Below are 18,715 nucleotides of genomic sequence, written 5' to 3'. Positions count from 1 at the left end.
GCGAGTTAAGATATTTGTCGCTCCCTCGAGAGAAATTGCGATGGTCCGTTGAGTTCGAATTCTGTCCGAGGGCGGTCAGAACGGACGTTCGGCAAATGTATGTTCCCAGTGCGCCACTTTAGCATTTTCTCTGTAGAATCGATCGCGATCGGGAAATGCGTTTGGAGTGAAAATCGACGAAGAGATGGGTATCTCGTGCAAACGGTACGACATTTTTCATTGAATGGTAATCTGATGGTGACGCTCCCTGAGCATTTAGAATGAACTTAATAAACAGTGTGGGGACAACGGCCAAGTGTATAATAATAGAATGTAATTCGTGGGGGAGGAAGAAGGCCAATGCGAGCCAAACGCAGGTGTTCGTGCGAAAATGTTCACTATGGAACTTTTCATTGAATTTATAAATTAATCATCAAACGTTCCGACCTATTTTCGGGTCGTCCTCGGTAAGACTATGTAGACACAAATATGTTCGGCGATTAAATACGAAACTGTCGTCTCGAATTGTCGTCTGACATGTTCACGTGAGTCTCCAAATGACGAAAGCCATAAAGAGAGAGTGAGAAATATAAATTTGACATGCCGAAACTGAAAGAGAACAATCACGGTGAGCAGCAAACGACTAACTGATGACAAGAACAAGTGGAATGGAATTTAATGAACGTGGCTTAAAATCATTTAGGCCCGGTTTCGCCAAACGTCGCTTAACTTTGATCCTAGTTTAATTCGTGTTTGCCTCTTTCTGAAGCAACAGTTGGAAAGAGACAAAGAACGAATTAAACTAGGCTGAAAGTTAAACAACGTCGGCGAAACCAGGCCTTAGACACTAACGTCCTGTCTTGGCTCTTGGCGCCTTTATCGCTTCCTATCTGTGATTTCACATTCAAGCCTTACGAATTTGATCTACTGTTTAATAAACTTGTATTATTGAAGTAACTTACGCGCAATGTTAGAATTTACAAAGGATAAAAACGCGAAAGTTATATTCTACGTGCGAAAAATTGAAATGGAACATTTGCCTAAGTGAATTTTTTCCCATAGAATCCGTCGGAAACAATCCGTCCCCGAAGAATTGTTCCATTTGAATCGTCGAGATGGAAGTATCGGATGACGTCGAGACGGGGAGGAATCGAGTTATGTTAAAGAAAACGGAATTGAATTTATTGTATTCGGCCTCGATCCGCGCGTCAGCATTCCAGACGAGGTCGATATCGCGATCGGTAAAACGAACGTTGTTATACAACACGCCGTCCTTGAAACGCATAATACGCCTCCGCACATCTTACGTTCGTTCCACCTTCGCGGATCGACTTTCTTTATTACGTTAGCAGCACCGACAACGACGCCTGTGCCGGAAATAAAAGGCGACTAACGTCTGAAAAAGGTCAAGCATCGATTATTTATATAACCAGTTGTCTTTTCCAAGACGTTAAAAATAACCGGGTTAATTCTTCACTAATTTCTTGATTAATTGCTCGATATTATTGGTATAATTAATACACATTGGCTTTTAACTGAATGCAATCTAGCTAATATTTCACTATTCCAAAATTTAGAAATTGTATAGCGTTTTTAGTTAATACAATTTTCTTCTCTGTGATCAACATTTTTGCAGATTCAAATCTAGCAAGAGACAGAAAATCGCTAACTGTAAATCATTTGTGATGCCAACGATATATTTAGTTATACTAATTATGTATATATGATGATATACATTTATAATACATTAAAATATGCCTTTACATTTATGTTTCGGTCGCACGTGCTGATCGAGCAATTCATCGTGGGTGGTTATCGAGCGATGCGCGTAACAAGGCGAGCGCTCGAAGAAGCTTCCCACCTTTTCTTCTACTTCCATTTACTCTTATACATGAAAGCTGAAACCACTGTTCGCCCAAACTACTACTTCCTACTTGTGTACAATTCGGCGAGATACCATATAAATTGAATTGCCGTGAAACCGGCGGAACAACGGCAGTTCGCTACAGACGAAACAGATTCACTATTGAATAACGAAATTCAATTGTACTTTTGCCGAAAGTGGAGATCCAAACTATCACCTCTTTTTCATAGCAGGTAGATATACGGGATGTGTCGTAACTTCAAGAGCGATTTCGTTTGCGAGTGTAAACTTAATTCCTTTCAACAAAAACACCGAAAAAGAGAATAGAAAATTGATCGAATCGAAATTGTAATTTTGACGATAGAAGCATTCCTTGTTTAATTTCAAAAGAAAATGACCAATTTTAAGAACTCTATTAATAAAAAACGCCCAATTACATGTTTTCTAAGAAATTGAATTTGAGTAAATCAACTCTATCTATTGGAGTCGAAGAATTCATTCTTTGAAGAAAATGTTTAAATTGCGAAAGCAAAGCGTTAATATTAAATTAAAATGTTAAATTAAAAATACTGAAAATCACTGATTAATGACATATGTATGTATTATAAATATTACCATAAGAAAGCACTTAATTTGTAACCGTTTCTAAGGGTCTAAACGTTGAGAGGAGACGATAAGAGTCCTGCTCTCATTTATCGTAAGAAAAAAACGCGAGTCAATCGATAACCACGGTGTATCAAGTTCGAGTAAAGGCATCGGAAAATATTACAGGGTTCAGTCACAAATCCCGAACGAGATACAACAGTAGCGCCTCGTTACTTTTGTCGTCTAAAATCGTGTTAATGCCAAAGTCATCGTTATTAAGTCGATCGAGGGGCAGCGAAAGACCCGCCCGACAGTCAATTACCTTCGACGTGACCACTCCAGCTGCGACGACACAAAGCATCGCCAATTTGGTCCCTTATCGTCGAATCTCTCGCTGCGCTCCGCGTCGCAGCCCCGACGTTTATCGTCGCTCGCGCGGCTCGACCCGTTCGCGTTTTCGCTCAGGTTTCCTCCCGGCACGAGACCGCTTAATGGCACGACCAGACGGCCAAGAAAAGCGGCAACGCGAGAGCGTCACCGTCGACAACAACGGACGGTCCCCGTATTGTATTCCACGCTAGCGGAAGCCCAGCGTCAGGGCACCGTATTCGCCATTAAGAGTTTAGTTTTATCGCGAGCGAGACTCTTCTTCTCGGATGAGAGCTACTCCAGGCCAAGGTGGCCTTAGCGTCGACGCCACGTAAAATCCGTGAATCGAGTGCGCCTGCTGGCTGACCGGTCGCCTCTCGTTCGCACACACGCGATTCTCATCGCACGATCGCGAACACTTTTACGCGGGACACTTTCATGGCCGAGGTTGATCGCTTAAATGGAATCGAATGTCCACTGTCCAGCGGGCACTCGCGTACGATCGCATCGAGGCTCTTTATCAAGCTTTCTTTCTTCCTTCCTCCCTCTGTTCGGACACGCTAGCATTCTCCCTGCGAGCAGATGAAGGACGAAGGGGAGAATAAAGCAAGGATATTAAATGCGCTTTCACGGAAATTGAATTGAACCCGTCTCGGTTACCTAACATTTCTCGCCATGCATATGTGAAAAGTAAACGCCACTTTTAGAGAGCTTTCAATCAGGGTGGAATGAGTTATCTTTATTTTTAACTAAATTAAGTTAACAGCGTAAAGAATTATTTAACGCCAGTCATTGATTAAACAATGTAGAGAAATTGCATGACGACCAATGGCTGGCAAATTCTAATTAAAGAAATTCATTGCGAAAAATATTACCTCAGCCAGGGTTTGAACCTGAGGTAATATTTTTCGCAATGAATTTCTTTAATTAGAATTTGCCAGCCATTGGTCGTCACGCAATTTTTCTACATTGTTTAAGTTAGCAGCCTTGAAAAATTTTCTAAAAGACATCTTCAAGTTGTCTTTTAGACATGCATTGCTATCTGGGAAGTTAACCCACGATGAAATTAATTGAATGAAAGCTAAGTTAATAACACAAAGAAATTAAACAGTTAAATTTGTTTCATTTTTACACAAAATGTCAGAAACTCGCGATCAGGTTGCGCTGAATTTCACGACCAGCGTTTGGACAATTAATCACACTACACGGAATATGGCCCGTTTCATATGCGAACAAATTCGCGCGAGCTCGAGAATCAAAGCCCAATATAATGGCTCCCAATATTCACTGCCAGCGCCGAACTGGCAGTCTATGCTGCACGTAACGTACACTGTATGTAGATTTTTAGCGCTGGCAGTAAATTTTCCCAGTAGCATTTTATTGAATAAAAGTATTTTATTTACTATATGTTTATTATTATTTCATTGTATGTTCTATGTTTAAACAAAATTAATAATTCTAATGTACACCTCCCTTGATTTACGCTTTTTTTCCCATTCTTGTTCAAAGTGTTAAGATTCTGCCTTTAATCGAAAATTCTATTCCATTCTTTATATAATATGGATCGTTAATAATACATTTGAATAATTTTCCTCCACTCACGTTTCACATCAAATATCAAGCTCCTTTTTGAATTTGTCAAGACCTCTTATCGGCTCTTAGCTTGCACTTAGTAACTTAATATCCAAAGCCTCTTTAATTAACTTCCTAGACTCATTTCCCTATCTTCACGCTACTAATATCTACTTAGTTATTCTAATGAGCCTTTCTTATTCCGGAATAATCGATAATTTACTCTCCCCCTCCCCTCTCCGTTGATGCACACTTTGGCAATTAAAAGATTCCTGCCTAGCGATCCAAAAAGACGCACGCGAGAAGCAAGGACGAGAAAGAGAGAGAGAGAGAGAGAGAAAAAGGGGGACGGGAGAAAGGAGCGTGCTGCGCGCGTACCCCGATATTATGACGGCGAATATAGCGCGAGTGTGATGTATGGTGCAATTGGTCGTTCGACACAGGATGCAGGCGGAGGTGGGATGACGGAGGGAGGATACGTCCCTCTTCGATCCACCAAATAATTGATGCATGTTCGAGCCTCCGCAGGGTTCAACGGATAATGATGGGGGTCCGGGCTCTGCCTGGACTCCCCGGGCTCCGCGGTTGCATCCCGCCCCCTCCCCCTCTCATCACGGCTGCAGACGTAGACTTCCTTCATCCTTCGGCAGGAGGGGACGCAGGGTTTGGGGGAGATATTCTACGCTACCATGCCAAATTAGAATCCCCCTGTAAAACGGACCGGCGTGATTGGTACCGTCACGGTTCGCACGTCAAGTATTCCGCACTATTGTAATCCAAATCTCCGCTTTATTGCGGAGCAATTTAACGCGGTTCGACAGATGTGTGTGTGTGTGTGCGAATTTTATCGGGGCACTTATTGGTAACGACTCGCGCGATTTTTAAAACGTTTACGACAAACGGATTAAAATTATACGCACGAGTCGTCGTATCGTATTTTTTCTCTGAAATGCACGTATATCAAAATTAATTTGTATACCCTGTATACTGCATACATTGTATCTCCCATGGGGATTAACACGCCTGTAACATAAAGCCAATGTGTAAAATTGCAAGTAAATAACGATAAATAACATACTCTTCTCGCAATTGGGCCCACGGCACCGTTATTTTAGCTTGTTATTTCTTTAGCGAATTGTCATTGATAAGCGGACATGCATGGCCGATTCGCAATATATTTTCGCCGAGTGCAGATAGAATCCGCGCGGTCTAAAAATAGCGGGTTTCGCAGCGACGTGGACGTTGTGCGCGCGAACGCTCGCCGATATGTATTGGCATTCTGCCGGCGGTCGCGCGAGGTATTTCGATAATTCGACGAAGACGTGTCGCCGATCGTGATCGGCGAACGAATTCGCGAAACGAGGTGAGCAGTATCGGGCACCAACGCGTCCCACGCAACGTAGGTGAATGTGCGCGGATACGTCGAGTGTGTGCGCCGCGTGTCACCTGAGAGAGATTCCTCCGTTTCTACGCTCGCATAATATTATATGTCCCACTCCTCGCGTATTTAATCAAGGAAGAAGCGAATATATCCGCGAAACGCCATCGGAATATCTCGCCTCTTCGAGTAAGACGTAATCAAAGATGGAAATTTCAATTGTGCTCGTGCCCCAAAATTCCGTTTTTAGACGCGATCAAACGTCACGGTGGCACCTGACTTGCGCACTCGTCGTCGCGGCAGATTATAATAACGAGCCGTAGTATCCAATAGAGGAAAGTCTTCTATTATAAGATAGATAGATAAGAGAAGGCGTCCATCTTACAATATTGGACCAACCAATATTGAAAAAACCAGATTTACATTATTTCCCAAATTGCGCCAATACATTGTGCTACTACACGGAAAAAAAAATGTAGCTGCATATGGACAACTAATATTTTTAGTTGTGATAGCTAAATATTTTGCTACGACAGCAAACCGTTTGCTGTCGCACCTAACGTATTAGGTGCGACAGCAAATGGTTTTCTGTCGTAGCAAAATATTTAGCTATCACAACTAAAAAATATTAGCTGTCCATATGCAGCTAAATTTTTTTTTCCGTGTAGGGCACATTAATAGGCATCATCTGTAGGCTCCACCATGAATTTATTACTCTTGAAGTAAAAGCTGTTTGATAGAAAATTCATTTTTAGATCGTGTAATAGTTGCGAAAAGAGATTTGGCATGGGGTGGCGAGCGTGGCGCAGAGAAATGTGCGCTGCTTAGTAAATAAATGAACGAAAAGATCCGAGTTCAAGTCCAGCCACGGACACCGCTGATTTTTTTCGGAGGGAAGTGGCAACCACCGAGAGTATCCTGCCGCACTTTAAGGGTTATAGCCCTTCAGGTTGGACGCTTGCTTCGGCAAGGTTAGCAGCCTACCCCTGAGATGAAGTAAAACCGAATGCTCAAAGTACCAGTTCGCTAACGTTTAGTTCTGGTACAGTACGAACTGGATAAAACAGGCTTTAAGCCTAATACCCGAGGAAGAAGAAGAAGACTTGTCATTGAATTTGGATGTTTGAAAGCCTATCTCATAATCGGGGACTTTACTAACAGAAGAGTCGTACGATATAAAAAGACAACCGTACCGGGATATTAAATATGTAGACAAAATTTCGTAAAAGTACCATTGAATGTCGAGAGGATTCTTTCATCGCTTATCGATCTTCCACCGGGGGAGGGGAGGGGAGGGGAGGGGAGGGGAGGGGGGGACAAACGGATAACACGTCTCCGTATTAAAACGTCTCTAACTCATTCTCCGTTACGACGATACCGCGATCCGCGCAGCCGCCGCGATAATTAATCGAATAATGGCATGGAAATATTGCAACGGAGATTTTTCCCAGCGGCACGGAGGTCGGCGACCTCCTCGCGGCTCGCCGAGGACCCCAAACGCGCGTACGTACGCGCACTCACACGCCGGCGCGACGAGACGTTCACACGTGCGACGACGTAGAGTGTCGGTATCACCGCGCGAGAATGTCGAATGGAATTACGTCAAGAGGAGATATCCTACTCTGTGTTGGCTCTCGGGTTTACCGTTTTGCCTTCGGAGCCGAGCACCTCTTCTTATTCTTCTTCTTCTGCTTCTTCCTCGCCTTCGCGCTCGCGCGGCGCGGCGCGACGGCTCAAAGGTTACAAACGCACTGACCCATGCGTGTCACCGTTATTCCCATTGATTTTTCTCCTCGAAAATCCCCAGAGCGTGCGATCGGGTGGCGTAGAGCTCTTTTCTCTCTCTCTCTCTCTCTTTCGGTACCGGCACGTACCGAGTCGAATCGGCGAGCGACGCTCGAGAGACGCCTCGCTCCCGCCGAGAGGAAGATACGCGTCATTACCTTATGTAGTACATGGGAAGCGACGGAGAGAAGCCGGAGAGCGGTTTTCCAGCGGCTCGGGCTACTGTATTTGCATGATTGACGGACTTCTCTCGGGAGAGCAAGGGCGAGGGAGAAGGAGCGCGCGATAACCCTCAATCGCGGTACGAACGCACGGACGGCGAGCCCTCCGTCCTATTTGTCCCGATGCGCGTACTTATTAACGTTGTTGCGGCCTTAATCACGGTTGCTGCCAGTTTAATCTCCAGTGTAATTCTGGATTTCCCTTCTGGCTGCGCTCGATTGATTAACCGCACGGCAATCCCTTCTAATCTATCTTTCCTTCGTCTTGAGGGAGCGCGGAGTGATGGATATTGTGCGATATCGCGGATCGCCCGGAGCTGGGCCGTGCGACTCGCCGGACGGTGCATCTCGGGACAATCAAAACCGATATAATTATATTCATGTCTTGTCAGTGTGACGTGACCAAGACTACCACTGCCTGCTGCAATTGACATCGTACGATTCGAGAAGTGAGCTGCCATGCTTCTCAAATTATTAATCTAGCAAATTGCGCCGCGAACGGTGCTCAATCTGTTCAAGCTTTGCGAGAATATCAACTCGACGCTACTAAATAGCTCGTTTACACGCCGTAAAAGTCTCGGTGAGATAATCTAACTCGGTTCCATTCGCAATCGCGAGAGACTTGCCCCGACGCGGCAGAGTAAATCGTGGGAGCCGAAGAGATGCTCGGCGGTTCCTCGGAGGAGGAGACGGTGCAAACGCAGAGAGAGGCGGTCCCTCCGCCGAGACGATTTCACCCTCGATATTATCGGGACGTAAACCCTGGCAACCCTCCTCGGCACAGACGAGACGTTCCATCCCCTCGCGGCGGCGGCGGCGGCGGCGGCGACGGCGGTGGCGGCGGCCGGATTGCGACGTTAGGATCGATCTGGTTGTCACTGCACGCGCCAACGCGTCTCTCGAGCGCATCGACCGTGTGCGTCGCGCCGCGCCGCGTCGCCGAGAAGCGCCCTTAGGCTAAACTCCATCTTGCCTTACGCCTGTCAAATTGAATCTTGATACACTCGGTTGACCGCGGCTGTTGCCTCTGATCCAATTCCTGCGGGACGGAGGATCTCGTACCTACGTACAGCTCGGAAAATTTCTCAAGCGGCAACTGCTCCCGGTACCTTCAGGCGCCGGCGTAAATAATAGCTGCAGCGTTCTCTCGCACGGTCTGGCGGGAGAAAGATTTACAATAATGTCCCAAATGTGATGTCTCTGTACCGTCAATCGTCGAAGAAACGTTTGCCCCGGAAAAGAGTCTGCGAATAAATGAGATATTCACGCGTATACAATTAGCTGTTCTGTTCGAAGGAAAACTCGACTCCGGATTGAACAGAGAATTATTCACGAGAATCATCCAGTGCTGTCGACGATAAACTTCATCGAGCTCGATCGCGGTGTGACTTAATGTACCGACCGCCGTAGTTACACGCGGTGGAAGCCACCGGAAATATTTGAGCGATACGAATGTGGTGTGTCGGTGTGCTGAGTTGGATTGCAACGACCCGGGCATCTTAAGCGCGCGAGTTTGTCTCGAACGTCTTCCGGGCCTTCTTCTCAAGGCTGTCGCTCCGCGCCGCGGCTCGGTTCGGGTACCGTTAACCGGTGAGTTTTACCGGCCCGAAGACACGTAAGCGTCTAATAACATTAATAACGAGAAATGCCTCGTAGGTGGCCGCGGACCGAGGGAGATTTTCATAGATTGGTTCGATCAGGGAAGAGTATCGTGTGCCGTCGAAGTGTCATTATGCGTAAGTACGGCATGCATCATATGATTACGGCCGTGATGTCAGGCAGTAAGGAAACGATACTCTCAAGCGACTTCAATTAAATTACCCGTCGATACAGGCAACGGCGAATATTCAATATTCCCGCGGAGATTGCAAGTTATTATCTCGACACGTACTTTACGCGGTGGGAGGGAATTACTTTCGTCGGAAAAGTCGCGCGAATCTGGGCGCGTCCGTCGAGAGATCTCTCTCTCTCTCTCTGAGATTTCGTTCCACCTGTCGCATTCGATTCCCAATTCCGCTTGTTTTTCGAGGACAGAGTCAAATTCGCGCGGGCGCGTTCGAGAGAAGTAGAATATAACGGAATCCCGGATGGCGCGCCTTATCGTTATACGACGCGGGAGAGAAATCATCGAGTCGCAAACCCGTCGGTTTTATCAGCACGAATTTACGAAGCGGTATATAAATTGTGCGGTTTTAGTGGATCCTTTATTTCCCTAATTTTCGCCCCGCGCGGCCTCGCCGGACACGAAACGGCTCGAGACGACGAGACAAGCGCGACGGCGCGGCGCGTTCGGCCAATCTAAACGAGCGCAGACACCGCGAGCGTTGTCATGCGGGGACCGTTGGGGTCCCCCGTACCTTCACGCGCGATTACCCGACAGATATCCCTCCTGGTACCCCGTGCCGGCTTCCCCGGGCTCGCGCTCGCGCCCGCGTGCACGCATGCACGCGCGTACGCATGCGAGCCTCGTGAGAACGGCGTTTCTCTCGATTCTATTGGCGCCACGCCGCGCCGCGACTTGGCGCGAAGGAGGAAGAAGAGGGAAAAGTGCGGAGCGACAGATTTTTCCGCTTCTCGATGCTCCCTCGAAAATAATCGCATTGCCGATTTATACCGGCGACAAATATTGATGTGATAATCAAGCTTTTCGGTTCGACATTAACCGGCCAGTGTTTTAATACAGAAAATTTTTTGCGAAAAATATTACCTCAACCAGGGTTTGAGTATGGACTTTCCTGTAAGTTAATTTAACTAAGTTCTTTTCTTTTTCGAATCTTTAGTTTACCGTTATTAATTATCACCATATATTTTTGTAGATCTTTTGCTGTAACAATTGATGGGGGTAGCGTAAGATACACTTGAGAAGGACCAGTATTACTGGTCGAAACGTCATTGAATAAAAAGATTTGCCAGCCTAGGTCGTTTTAATTCTTGATTGTATTTCTATGTTTAAATATTAATATACTCTACCCAGTGAGAAATGATTCGTCGAAACGATGTCGAAAATGTCTGTGTGTACGCGCATATACTGAAATTGGTGTGGATACTACAACTTTCCCTGGTAAATTTTGATATCGGTTTGAATTTTTTTTTTTTAGATTTACAAAGTATCGTTAAAGGAAGACTGGTATTGAATTTGGTCTTAATCGGTGCGAGGGTTCGGTTTATCCATACATTTCTATTTTGTCAAAGAAGATAGTTCCACAGACAAGTTTTCTTAAATTCAATCTTGCATCGCTAACGCACATGCGCTATGAAGTGTACTTGTTTTCTAATGTGTGCATCATGAGAGATGCTTATTTTCTCGCTACAAATATCAAACGCTGGATGCATACAGGAAGGGGTTCAAATATCAACTGCTCTCTTCTTAATATCGTCCCTCGTACGATACTTATTTCACCGTCTGCCGTATGTTCTGTAGGCTCAGCCTTTGTAAAAAAAGCGGACGGCATTCGAATCTCCTATCCCATACATCAGTTTTGCAATTGTGCAAATATTGATACGTCGCTATTGATCTAAGTACTAAACGGCACGTATCAGATTCGATACGCGTATCTGCCGTGCATGCGCGTGCACATGTGCGTTAAGGCCGAATCAGACTAGCGATTGTCGACGCGGATTGGATTGGGGTTGGTGATTGACGATTGTCTTCTAGCCAGTGAGAGCGATGCAGCCAGCGATTTAATCGACTCTCATTGGCTAGGGGACAATCGTCAATCGCCAGACCCGATTCAATCCGAGTCGGCAATTGCCGGTCTGACTCGGCCTTTACGCGCTTCAGACTTGGTGCGCCTTCGCGACGATGTGGCCAGGCGTTCGTTGCACAATTCTATCACGTGTGAACGAATTGACCACCTGGCCAATATAAATAAATAATGGCTATTAGTATGCGGAACGTGCAAAGCTGTTTACGTGATCGATTGTCCGGCGCGAGTATCGTATGTACGGTAATCGGCCCGTAATCGTCCACCAGGATCGCGAGTACAGGTACACGCCCGCTTGACTCGCGAGGGGTTTGAGGGGTTTGAGGAATTTGAGTCCTTAATCCTCCCATGCATCTACTCGGCTCTCATACGCTGAGAAAAGTGCTTTGATTCTGTCAACGAGACACAATGTATGATAGAATGTACTTTGGTTAAACCAAAGAGAATTTCTAGTTATCGCGATAGGGCTCGATATTTCATAACCAGATCGCTTGATGGGCTTCTCTACACATGACGGTAAATCCTAAAGGATATTCTGATACGACCATTTTCTAACAGACGACTGGCTGAATCTACCAGGTTCCTACTCAATGCGACCAGATTTTTTTTCAGTGTACGAGGATATATTCAAATTTCCCCCACGTTAATTAAAAAGAAAGACTACAGTCTTAACTGCATTGGACTTCTCACCATCGGCTCCGTTAAAAGCTCCGCAAAATAATGTACGAAACTGTGAAGCGAAGAATCTGGTTGTCGGTCGTAAGATAAGGATCGTCTAAAATAAGAGGGATTCGATCCGAGGTCAACGACTCTGCGTTGGATGATAATTATATATACATGCGCGTTTCTCATTCAAAGATACACTTCGTCCACGGTTAATTTTGCTGGATCAAGCCCAAGTTCACTCGAGTACATTCTCGAAATAGACATCAATCAAAGTTTCATTAGTCAACGTCAGTTCGATTGAAATCAATTTCGTATCGCGCGAAGGAAATCGCACCGAGTACAGTACGTAACGAAAGTTTCCCCGAACTCGCTCAGTCCAATGACAATAATTTATCGCGATGGAGTCCGGGAACTTTTGTTACGCGCACATTGTACAGTAGACGGGCGAGATGTGCCGCATAACGCGGACGGGAAACGAGTCAATTTTCGCGGCGAGTTAACGGCCAATTAGGCATAACGTAATGAGCGCGAGAGGTATCGCGAGTGCGTTGTGCGTTCGCGTGGTTAAAATCGAAATGACAATATTATCCGGCTTGCGTCAGAGCGAGCGGCACACGGCTCCGTCCAGAATCCGGATACGATCGATGACGCGCGCACCGGCGATGCGCGGGTACGACGGCAGTAACAGCGATTAACGACACTCGTATAAAGTGACGGTTGCCTCTGCGATGCGCCGGCAGTTTACGAGCGTGACTCACGCTCACGCCAAGTAACATCGATAAAACCGAGTTAAATTATGTAAAGGTTCACACGCGCGTTCCGACACGTCGGTCGGAGCTGCGAGCCGCGCGGTTGCCCCGGGAGCTATCGCTTTTAATGAGATGCACGAAGAGCGCAAAGATCTCACCGGCTATTTTCGCTCTTAAATTAAACCGGATGGCTCGGCCGGCATCTTAATGACCGCCGGTTTTCAAACCCGGCAGCGAGCCGGGCCACGGAATTGGCGCTCCGTGATTTCCGATCGATATTTCTGATAAACGTCACGGACGATAAGACGTTATGTGAACGACGCAATCGGGGTTGTCGCACGAATATTGAACATGTTGAGAGAAGGGATAGATCGTCTTGCGCTTTATGCATATATTAACATTCGGCTGAAACCTGTCTAATATCGACCATTTGATTATTGCAAAGTGTTAACGCAAAATAAAAAGAAACGATAGAATTTAAACGCCGTCAACTTACCGTACGGTCCTCCTTCCCCTCGCGTTACGTCTTCGGCAATTTACTTCTGGGTCCAGCGTGGTACAGCCAGGGATTCCCCGGCCTTTCGCGATGATAGGCTTGATTCACTGGAGCATTGTCTCCGGACGATACGCATACAATGGCTCAAAGCGATCTGAATCTAATCTATGACTTATGGCCGCAATGCTCGCCTTTTGAATGAACAATGTGCCGCGGTGCACGCATTTTTTTTCTCCGTTTTCCTCTTTTATTTTACGATTGGCTCGGTCGGCCGTGCTCGGGCACGTAATCCCTATAAAAATCGTGCTCGATCTCTTCCTAGCGGCCGACACATAGTAGTCGATAAAAAGAAACCGTGGCTTTTCGCACCTGCTTCCTCGCGATAAAAGTAAACACATTGAATATTTTAGGATACACGCCAGATTCGCATTTACAACTAAATTACCACGCAAATTATGCGCACTCTTTTATGCTGTACATATATTATTGAACATATTTCACGGAAATAAATCTGAAAAAATTAATCAGTTATATGTCGCAGTAATAAACACCTCCGTTACTTCATATTATTATCATAATTTTTAACAATACCATAAATATGTAATTTAATCCGATACACCAAACTAAATAAATTGCTAACACGATTAAATTAATATAAAAAGTTAAGCTGTAATAGCAATTTATTTCCTTTATCTTGCAGTGAAAAGGGGAAAATAAAAATCTACGGCTTTCATTTACTTTTGCTACACTGAGAAAAATTTCCACCGGATATACCAATTGGTATGTCCGATGGTTAATTTTCTCCGATTACGTCTTCCGATTAAATTATGGACACATTCGACGAAATTTATCTGATGATGAACTTTGATCGCAAAACCGATCACATTTTTCATCGGACAATTTAATCAGATATATCCGTTTGTTATGTAAGTGGATTAGCCGATTATATTTGGCCGGACATTTTTCTCAGTGCACATATGTCTCGTTACGGCAGAAATTCTGATCGCTCAGTCGCTTTGACGAAAGGGAAACGAAGAAGCGACCCGCTAACGCAATACGGCGTATTGCGCGGCGGCGGTGCAGCAGGTAACAACAAAGTCGCCTAACGTAAAGCGCTTGGGCAAAGGGAAGAAGTCAATGGCCACGACGATGTGCATTTAGCGGTCGGAAAGAGCATTACCTAACACACGGCGTGAGATTGGATCTGCTTGCGCGGACGAGGACGAGGAAAAACGAGTGGATGACTTCCTACATAGATAAAGATCACCGCGGACGAGAATCCTCTTTAAGCGACGAGGTCGAGCCGGTCCTATGCTCGGCATTATGCGATTCTTTGAATTAATCGCGACATTTGTCGATGTATCTTTTATCTCTCCTCGGATGCAATAAGTCTCTCTCTAAAAAAAAACACGAAAAAATAAAAATCGATAATCTCCCCTACTTTCGTTTCATTTTATCCCTTTCTATATCGACTTTACTCCTAAGTATCTGAAATTGGTGCAATTTGTTGATACCGTTACTTCAGTAGAGAAATGTTCTTTTTGTAACAATATATTTTCAGATAATTAAATCATAGTGTTATTGTTCGGATAACGCTTATGCTTGGCGCTCTTCTTTTACCTTCTTTTTGAAAAGGTAAGCTCTTAAGGTCGACTTTACGCCCAAGTATCAAAAGCGGTGATGTCGCAGCGATCGAATGCTCGATTTTCAGTAGTTGAATAGTTCAAAACCATGTTATATTGAATGTTAAAACTGCAAATTATATAACCGCGACACTTAAGATACTCATTCGCAATCCAGCCGCAAATGTAACTGCTATCACGTGCTACGGAACGTTATTGCGCGTCGTGCCGGCGATGCAAGGGCCTCAATGAGCGCGCTGTCGCGTCGTGAAAAGGCAGTATCGGGGTTGCCGGGACGGCGAAAGGGGAGGCGAAAAAGGGGGAAAAAGGAAACGTGGAGAGTGCGCAACAGACTGCGAAATATAATAGGTCTGAGTTACGGCCACGGCTGTGTGGTCCTGCTTTGACCCCCGGTCGCGTGAGGTAGTTAGCTTTGAGGCTTGACACGCGGTGCATGACGTACACAACACGGCCGAGGCCGCGGAGGAGAGCAAGTGGTAGGTGGTGGTACAACACGGCATTCGCGAGCGCGAGGAGCCACGTCGCGTTTGTTCGTCCGACGATGTTAACGCCAGATCGGCTCGCGCTTTTATTGCCGTAAGATACCTTATCCGTGGCTCACGCTATCGCGATGATGCTGCTCGCTGATCAACCTGCTGCTGCGTTTACGAGGGTACGAGGGTACCTCTCGCTTGCGCGTCTAGTGGAGGATTGTTGGGGATCTCTCATCGCTTAAATTAAGTTATTTAACGCCGCACCGGAACACACCGGTGTTTACTCTGTACTTATGCACTTGCACTCTGGACGAGAGCGACGGATAAACGCGTGCGCACTGGCGTGTGAAAAAAAAAGTATCAGGCTCGCTATCTAATAATAAAAATCATATTAGCACGAAGGAGCGGAGGGCCAAATATTTTCTGCAGGCAGAGATTACTTTTAGCGCACATTTCAAGTAGTAATCAAGTAATAAAAGAAGGGGCTCAGAGCCTGAACAAGGTTGTAGTGTCCAATAAAATTATTTAATTATAAATGCATATGCACGTTTCGGCCCTTATTGGACCATCTTCAGTATGAAGAAGAGATAGTTACGATTTAACACATGGACTGTGTGGATGACGTTACAATAATGATCAAGCAGTAATACGTTTTTATAAAGATAAGAATATAAGACACCTTTTTAATACATAATTATTACCAGACCTCCTTTTCTCTATCGTGAAACTTCGGATGGAGTTTCACGTTGTGGAACTATTATGGAAACACCCGACGTTCAGAGCATTATGTAACGTTATTCCTCGAGGGAACGGGCTTTTTGTCGCTGGGGTAGGAACTGGTAAGGGCAAGAGCGCGATTACCGCATTCGCGCAGTGCGCCTGCCGCATTTCGTAACCCAGACGAGTCAGAAGCGCTCCGGCGAATGCAGAAAACGCATTCACGAGTGAACCGTGCGTGAAAGGCGAGGAACATCGCCCGGGCTCGCGCTTCTCGATGCCTACCTGCATCCGCAAACATTGCATAAGAGTTCGGAAACGGAATTTGCGGCTCGAAGGGAGAAACGATGACGATCGCACGATTGAACGTGCGATGATGAAGTCGCGTTTGTTTTTTTTTTACCGAAATCACGTCATTGCAACAGGAACCTCAAAAGTCATTATCGCATCACCCATCAAGTAAAAATAATCGTTAACGCGTATATCTTTAAAAATTACGTTACCGATTTGAAAATCACGCTGGAAAGAAAATTTCGCTGCCACAGTTAATCGTGATTTGCTGAAACTATTTTACTGCCATAATTGTAACTTTCCAACCCACCTCAAGCGGTTTGCTGTCCCACCTAATACAATAGGCAAAATCCTAAGATATTTGAATAAAATCGCGCACATTTATCGTGAAGAGAGCAATGTGAAAACGATTAAAACGAGATAAACTTATCAAGTACGCGTGGTCGTTCCCGAAGGAGACTCAAGGGGGTCTCGAGACTGCGTTCGCCGAAATTGTCGACGTTCGATTATCCCGGGTTCGACGCGATAAAGGAAGTTACGTCCAAGTCGAAGTGGATGCACGGAGCCCACCCGGCGCGATCGAGAGTCATCCCAGCCGCCGCGGCATTCTGGCTCACGGCCAGCTGACTTGGCGAGAACACACTGCCGACCGATCGAGGCCCCACGTACGTAGATACACCCACACGCGGCCGCGAGTGAGAGCGCAGTGCCTGCCTACCACACGTGCAACGACCCCGTGAACTTGAACTTGCGCCGGTCTCGGCTCGTCCCGTCGCGGTTCAGCTCGAATCGTTCGCCGAAACGTTGTTAAGCAGCGCGAAAAGAAAAGGGTCCCCCGGCCGACCTGCATCCGAGAATGACGAAGTAGAGAGAGACTACGGGGGTCTCTGCGGCGCGTATACACGAAAAGTTACACGTGGGAGAAGCGCGTTCGTTCGCGGAAGGAGACAAGTCGGGAACGCACGATGATGTTAATCGCTACCAGGAAACAGCGGGGGCTCCTGACGCGCAACGTACCCGCTCGCAGCATCACCGCGCCGCGGAGCCGCGCCGGGAGGGCCAACATATGCGGCGTTTCCTCGCGCGCGTGTCAGGACCCGGTGTGCGAGCGGTCGCTCAGGGGCCCCCCCCGAGACCCTCCGATTTGCTCGGACTTCTTCCTCGGCTTCTAAACTTCGAGCGAACGAAAACGCGAGCCCCGGCTTAGATTTCAGATGCGCCGAGCCGAGCGAGCGTGCGCGCGGACGAATCTTTATGCCGCCATATGGCGGCGACGGCGGCCTCTTTCCCTCTGTGTTCTCTCCCGCTGGTTTTATACTCCCGTCAGACAAGAGTGCGGGCTGTTGTGAATGCGATTACGTGCTTCTCGCATAAACGCGATGCCGCAGCAACGACCGACGACCGGTAGCCACCGTCGCCAAATTGTTCGTCGACCACTCGGAGCCGTTTAATCCCGTACCCGCAAGGAATCGGCGGAGACGTTCCTCTCAATATCGACACAATGGTACTCGATGATGGTCCTCCGTGCGTAACGCAATGCGGCGGTTCGTGACAAAGGAAGGACAGAAATTCATTAATTCTCGCGCGCAGTTCTCGTTTCGGATACCGTCGCGATATGTGGCATTCGGGAAATAACGTTAGACTGTTTGTTGCGACGAATATTATCACGTACCTCGGTGGTCGAATTGGTGAGACGAACTAACATTAAATTTTCGCAACTGATACCAGGCTTTTTGTAACCTTCTTTGCCTGGTTTCCCACTCAACATATTATAACGTTCATTTGTTTGCCGTTGCGCAATCTGTATTTTTGCCGACATCCCTCACTGCACGATCATCAATGTACTATCACTCGTTACCGAATATAATTCCTGAGAGTTGCTCTAAGGAGCCCACAGCGATTTTCAAAGTCGTGTTACCGATAAGCTCGTTTATTGGATATTCTGTAATTTTATACTGTATAACTGGTATGATAAACGCTCTTCTAAAATTAACTAAAAATTGGTGAGACGCCCGCCTACTGAGGAGGGAGGTCCAGATTCAAACCCTGGCTGAGGTAACATTTCTCGTAATAAATTTAAAATAAGAATTATTTAGATACTAACATCCTGTCACGGCTCTTTAGTCTCTATTCCTCCGAATTTGTGTTCATTACATGAGAGCTTATGTTTATCACGCGAGAGGGAGGTCCAGATTCAAACCCTCTGGCTGAGGTACATTTTTC

Source organism: Vollenhovia emeryi, unplaced genomic scaffold (genome assembly GCF_000949405.1).
Source record: "Vollenhovia emeryi isolate VEMERY1.0 unplaced genomic scaffold, V.emery_V1.0 DF939146.1, whole genome shotgun sequence".
Classification (NCBI taxonomy): Eukaryota; Metazoa; Arthropoda; class Insecta; order Hymenoptera; family Formicidae; genus Vollenhovia; species Vollenhovia emeryi.
The sequence above is the reverse complement of the archived record's forward strand: the minus strand, read 5'-3'. Positions refer to the sequence as shown.